Source organism: Chenopodium album, chromosome 16, assembly GCF_948465745.1.
Source record: "Chenopodium album chromosome 16, dcCheAlbu1.1, whole genome shotgun sequence".
Classification (NCBI taxonomy): Eukaryota; Viridiplantae; Streptophyta; class Magnoliopsida; order Caryophyllales; family Amaranthaceae; genus Chenopodium; species Chenopodium album.
In genome coordinates this window covers 19,161,162-19,168,916 of record NC_137849.1, presented here as the reverse complement: position 1 = coordinate 19,168,916, position 7,755 = coordinate 19,161,162, and positions in this window count along the sequence as shown.

Sequence of the window (7,755 nt, the reverse complement as noted above, 5' to 3'; positions counted from 1 at the left end):
AATAAAAAAAATATTATGTTATATAAATAAAAATTCCAAAAACAAATATGGAAAGAAAAAGAAAAAACTTACAGCAACTTCAATATGAGAACAAAATCTTTTGTACTGAAAAACGCCTCTGTCAGTTATTTTGCTTTCTTCAATACACAGTACATAAGCCCAAGCATCAAGAACAACACTGTTAACCCAGACAAAAGGACGCAACGAAGTAAACTCCTCTCTAACCAAAATAATCGACGGTCACTTTGTAAGCTATCTTCGCTACGATACTGACAGACAACATACCCGATATCTTCATATTGTATAGATGTTTGTTACGCGCCTTAATTCCCTGATCTAATTCAGTAGGATCTAACTCCTTCTCCTCATCATATTTCCTATAAAAGAGGAAATCACACATATATCTTTGCTGCTCACTCAAATTATTCAGATGTAAAGGCTTATTTTCCTGCAAACCCATAGAGATAAGAAGTTATCGATTTTGAATAGGAATCTTTTCAATAGGGGGTTCTACCCAATCAGGATCACCAGCTGCTTCCAAATCAGCCTACAATGTCAACTGCTGCATATCATTTAAATGGTGTAATCTCTCAGCCCTTTTTTCATAATACATATCAGTAGGTATAAAAGTAGTTTCAGGGGAAACATGAACATTAGGAGCAGTAGGATTTTTATCTATATCAATTAACTCAATCTGTATTTTTGGAGGCTGATCTCCTGATACTATAAGATCATATTGAGACAAATCAGTAATATTAGGAGCAGTAGGAGTTTTATCTATGTCAATTAACTCAACATGTCTAGGCTTAGCTTCTACTTCCTACAAGAAAAAATAAATAATATTAGACAAAAGTAATCTAATTCTTGAAAAAAATAATCTATTTTCTGAAAAAAAAAATAAACAAATTTCTGACAAATATAAATTAATTTCTGACAAAAATAATCTAATTCATGACAAAAATAATCTAATTCCTGACAAAAATAAATAAATTACTAACAAAATTAATCTAATTCCTGACAAAAATAAACAAATTTCTGAAAAAAGTAATCTAATTCCCGACAAAATAAAACTAATTTATGACTAGAATAATCTAATTCTTGACTAAAATATAAAAATTCCTGACTAAAATAATCTAATTCCTGACTAAATAAAACTATTTCCATACTAGAATAATCTAATTCCTGACTAAAATATATAAACTCCTGACTAAAATAATCTAATTCCTGACTAAGATAATCTAATTCCTGACTAACATTTATAAATACCTGACTAAAATACTTTAATTCATGCACAAAATAACATAAAAATTACCCGATGAGCCTGACCCATAGCTAAATGATGTTCTTCTGTAACTTTAGACTGAATTAATTCATCAGATTTAGTAACAACCTAAAATCATATATATAATATAAATAGGTGAATAAAAAAATATATTCATTTATATAATATATATCAAATTTAAATACAAATATTATTTTAATAAATTATTCAAATAAAATACAATTATTAGACCTTAGATGTGTTGTCATCATCCTTAGGATTGCTATTATCCTTGTCATTTTCATTTTCTTTTTCGGTAACTACTGAAATTTCTTCTTCAGTAACTAGAGCACTTTCTTCTTGAGATGGTTGAGGAGTAGGAGTAATTAAATGAAGCTTAGGCATTGAATGATCTCCCTTCAAGAAACTCTTCCCTTCTTGCACAACCCTAGCCTGATTCTCATTCAAATCAGCGGAATAAAAATCATTGAGTCCCTTGGCTTTCTTTGGTGTTCTTTGAGGTGATGTTGAAGTTTCTAATGGTCTTGTGACAGGTTTGGAACCAAGAACATGTTCAGAACCAAGCACAACTTCTCCACTAACTGAATTTGGTTCTCTATTCAAACCTTGATCAATATCAGTTTCTTGCTCCACAGTGAATACATTGGCTTCATCTTTATTCTCCTCTCCTATCCCTTCAAGCATATCAGTTTCATCCTCTACATTGATATTATTGTCTTGATTTTCATTCTGTAAATTACCTTCATTATCTCCAATTTGGTCTTTTTCCATATCAAGATCAAAAATAACATTATTCACCTATATAAAATAAAGATTAATATCAGATACAAATCTCAAATAAATTTAATATATAAAATAATAATAAAGATAATAAAACTTACAATATCATCATACTTAAGCTTAATATCAAATTGATCAATTTTTGCAAAGAATTCAGGATTAGAATATATAACATCTTCTCCTTGAGATTGAGAATCTTGTGAAAATGTCCTTGCTTCATCCTTCAAATCAATAGCAAAGTGAATTTGGTTCTCTGATACGATCTTTAAGTCACGACCAAATTTCATCATTTTCTTCTTCACAGGCTAGTAAAAAATAGGACAAAAAGTAAATAAGTAACGTATAATAAAATATTGTAATTCCTGACTATGATAATCTAATTCTTTACAATTATAATCTAATTCCTCACAATTATATTCTAATTCCTGATAATTATTATCTAATTTCTGATTAAAAATTTGTAATTTCGGATAAAAATACACTAATTCTTGACAATAATAATCTAATTACTGACATAATTTGAATCCTGACTGAAATATTATAATTCTTGATTGAAATTAAACATTCTTATTCCTGACAGAAGTAATCTAATTTCTGATTGAAACAATCTTATTCCCGACTGATATAACTTATTTCCTGACAAAATAACTTACTTCCAGACCAAAATAATCTAATTCCTGAATGTAATATTATTATTCCTGATAAAAGTAATCTAATTTCTGACTGAAACAATCTTATTCCTGACTGATATAATTTAACTCCAGACAAAAATAACTTAATTTTTGACAAAACTAATCTAATTCCTAACAAACATATTCTATTATCAAGACAAAGAAAATCTAATTTGTAAGTATGATTTATATTTTAATTTTTTTTACAGATTATTACAAATATGACAAGTATTAAAATTTAATTACATATGTAGTAGGTTATACAGTATTAGACTACAATGATGGATATTTTTTTTATAAAAATCTTATTCAAGAGCTGATGGATATAATTTAATTCTTGACAAAAATAACTTAATGTTTGACTTAAATTATATAATTCATGACTAATTTAATATATTTCCCGACTAATTTAAACTGTTATCAAAAAAAATTTAATAGCTGAATAATAAACTTAAATTAATCAAAAGATGAGATTTTAAACTTACATCAATATCCATCTTGTCAATTTTATCATCAGTTGGAAAATCTCGAGGAATCTTGTACATTAAATATCTAGCTTTCTCATCTTCACCTTTAAAATTAAAGCTAGTAGGTTGTACACCAGGACCTTCCTTCTTTAGATCCAAATCTTCTTCATTACTATCTTCAAGCTTAAACTCAATGCTCTTAAGCTTAAAAGCTTTTACAAGAGCCTCATCATTTTTGCCAGCAAACTGTTTTGGAATGGTCTGAGGATATAACTTCAAAGTACCATAGTCCATATTTTCTACAATAGCCTTAATCCTTTCATTCAGACTTTCACAAGTCCAATTCATTATAAATGGCTTCCTATCTAAGGTGGTCCCAAAATAAAACTTTTGCAAAAAGGCAATAACAAACGCAATAAGACAACCATTTATTTGTTTTGATTTAATTTTCCCTCCCCCATCTGCCTGCCTCTTCAGAACAAAAGCTTGAAATTCTGATGTTGATTCACATATACAATCCATCACATAACCATCCCAGTTGTAAGTCTTTATGAAACGAACATCTTTCAAAGACTTAATAATGTTAAATTTTGGAGACTTATCACCCATTGGAGCCAAAAATGGGATACAGCAAAAAGAACAAAAAGTCTCTTTCATTCATAACCCCCATCTGTAAATTTCTCAAACAACGAACTGTTCATAAGTGTCAAAATTGACATATGTCTTTTTCTTAGTATCTCTAGTTTTTCCGTTTCTTACTTTCACCAACTTTTTTAGATTCAACAACGTTATCTATTTCTGAAAAATTGCCTCCACTATGACTTCAAAGCATCATCAGGATTAAATCCTTTCTTCATTTAAGATATTTCTTTCACAGGTCTTTCAGTGTAAGGAATACCCAATACATTAGCAATGTCACAACTATCTATATGAATGGCAAGTTCCTTTTTACCAAGAATCAGATTTCTAGCCTTAGGATTATAATGAGTAATTACATAGTTCTATAACTGATGGCTAATGTTATCTTTCAAATTAAGATGTAGCAAACCACCAAAACCAATCTCTATAACATCCTTTTTTTGCCGCTCCCTAAGATCTTCCAAAACTAGATAAAGCTGATTAGTAGTGGATTTAATTAGTACCAACTTGTATGTCTGAAATATCATCTTCAGTAACAGAACTGAAAAATTGAAAAGTAAAAATAACATTAAAATTATAAACTGACTAAAACATTGTTATTCCTGACAATAATTATCTTATCCGTGACAATAAAATAATCTATTCCAGATAAGGAAAATAAAATTTCTGATAGAAATAATATAATAGCTGATAACATTAAGGTAAACCCCGACAAAAATAATCTATTATCAAACAAAAACAATGTAATATCACACAATAATAAGCTAATACCTGACAAAAATATTGTATTGTCAAACAAAAACTATCTTTTTCCTGATAAAAGTAATCTAATTTCTGACTAATGAAATCACACATATATCTTATTCTTGATAAAAGTAATCTAATTTCTGACTGAAACAATCTTATTCCTGACTAATATAATTTAACTCCTAACAAACATAACTTAATTTCTGACCAAAATAATCTAATTCCTGACAAACATATTATATTATCAAAATAAAATAATCTAATTCAAGACAAAAAATCTAATTTGCAAGTATGATTTATCACAAAATAATAAGCTAATTTCTGATACAAAATAATCTAATTCCCGACACAAATAATCTAATTCCTGACAAAAATAATGTATTATCAAGTTACAACAATATTATTTCAGACAATAATAAGCTAATTCTAGACAAGAATATTCTGCATCAAACCAGAAATGCTCTATTTCTTAACAAAAATATTCTATTGTCAAACAACAAATACTCTATCCAAACAAGACTTTTTGCAAAATAAATAGAATAGAATTTCAAACCTAGCAGCTGGACTTCGTTTAGAACCAGGCTTAGGACCACACTTCTTCAATGTAGCTTCAGAATGATCCCTACAAATCGAAATAATAAGTTATAAAAAAGGATTTCAAAAAAAAAATGTATAACCTAAAAACAATTGAAATATAATAAACCTTTCAGCTATTGCAACTGTCTTGTCTTGTTTTCGTGGTTGTTTACTTCGTTTATGATAAACTTTTAAAGGCGAAGAATCTTTAATCAACGAAACGTCAGACATTAATGTACTTAAGAATGACGAAAGTTAGGGTTTATATATAAGTACGAACGAACTGAAAATTAATTACATGCAAATAAATTTAAAGTTGAAAAATGGAGTAGTGATGCGAATTTTTCAGAAAAATGGAGTTAATTCGATAGTAATGGAGTGTAATTGACGAAATGTTGGGTTTCGGAAACTCCGACTTTCCGCGGAACAAAACCCGACCCCAAGACCCGCTCACAATTAATATAACTAAAAGAAATAAATAACAAGATAAAGAGAAAAGACCATCTTACCCTTGATGTGTGCTTCGCTCGTTCCAACGAGCTCTTACTTCGGAAGCCTAGTCTCGCAAGCGCGTAGACCTCTAACGATAGTCCACCCGCAACAACGACCCAAACGGTCTCTATCTAGGAGTTTAGCCGAGTTCGGACCTAAAACAACTACTTGAGTTTTTATGTGAACTTAAAGGTTTTCTCACTATTATGGAGATGCCTTTTTGAGTTCCAACTCAAGTGGAATTCTCAAGTCCCAATACATGGGTATTTATAGAGAATTCCAAGAAAAAATTCCACTCTCCCATCAATGTGGGAGAGTTGGTAAAAATCGTTTTCCATTTTATTTTTAATTCAAAAACAAAAGAAAAATAGCAAGGTAATAATTAATCAACAAGTGGCAACAAGGAGGGAAGGGGTAGGTGAGGACCACAAGGGGAGGGGACCATTTCCTTCCTCTCAAAGCTTCCCCAAACTGCCACACTTACTCACACCCGGAGCCAACTACGCAACACCACGTGGCGCGCCCAGCCTTGGGAGCCAAGGCTGCCTTGCTGGCGCCTGGCCCCTTGGCTGGGCTGCTGGCTGGTCGCTAACATGCGCGGCCCAGCAAGCATGCCACGCTTGCTAGGGGGATGTTGCTGGGCGATGCTTGCTTGGCGCGCCAGCATTAGCGTGTTGGCCTCGCACCAGCCCGCACATGCGCGCAACAAGCCACGCACGCAATGCAGGCTGCTATTCCTGCTTGTGTATGGCTGGTGCTGCTAGCATTTGCTAGAGATGCGCCAGCTACCTGCTAGCCATGCGCACCCAACACCCTTGGCTTGGTGTGGTGCGCATGATAGCACCATTTCCCCTAGCACTCGGCTTTGCTCGGGGCATTCCGATGCTAGGGGTACTTTGGTAATTTGTTGATTAATTGATTTTTAATGTCTCGTCGTTTTATTATTAATTCAACTCGACCTGCGACGCTCCTAGCTCGATTTCCGGCGTCAATGTTCATAATACTCGAGCGACTCATTAATTCCTTTCGGATTAATTCGTTGTGTCGGATTGTTAGTTACTTGGGTGTGACTCGAAGGGTTCAGCCAAGAATAAGCTGTAATATTAATTATACATTAATATTACTGATCAGAAGCGGCCTCCAATTAGGCATTCCGATCACTTAAACTCACTGAATAATTAGCTTTCTAATAATTCCGAACCCTCTATCGGAATAATACCCTTGTTCGAAGGACACCATTCCTATCAATCTCCCACTTGTCCTTCCGGACAAGTGCGCTTTTTGTGTATAGCCTATTTCCTATGTCACTTAATGTCTCTTCATGAACTATAAGGTAAGATTATTCGTCATCCTTATTACGTCCGGAAGTGTTTCTCAAAATCCGAGTTCGACTGTCAATAAGCAGATGATTTCTTAAAATCCATCTAAGCACAACCATACATTTTTATAGTCTCGCTCTTCAAGAGGCCTTGTAAACAACAAAGACATGTTCCCTATGGTTAATAGGGGGACATTCCCAGTCTTGTATTATCAGCTTCTCTTACTAAGAGGACTTAGCCACCCGAGTGCTGCCGTTATACTCCCCATGTATGGCAGACGTTTGACAAACATTAAAGCGAATTAGTACTAAAACAAGAGAACTCACAATACTCATGGTCGAGGAAAGAGGTTCCGATAGCAATAATGAGAGGTGTACTTAAGACGATTTTTAAAGCTCTTAAAGTATTCTCATAGGTCGATCCGATATGGTTATAAACCAATACTCGTGCAAATGATTTATGACAATCGTGTCCTTGTAGCACAAGAAACGGTGCTATAAATCAAACTACACACTTATCTTAAGTGGTCGTCCATCATCTAAATGACCTCGATTAGGGATAATTTTCGATTATAATTTTCAATGTTCACATAATAGGTATTTCTTTATCCAAGACTGGTCTTGATACCCTATTTTGAATATTCTCATAATTGAATGGACTCAATATTTAATCCTAAACCACAATTAAATAGAAATGGAGTGATAAAATTGCATGAAATTAAATTACTCCATAACCTGAATGGTTCATTGTAGTGTCTTTCATTAAAATGTTTAAATTTAATT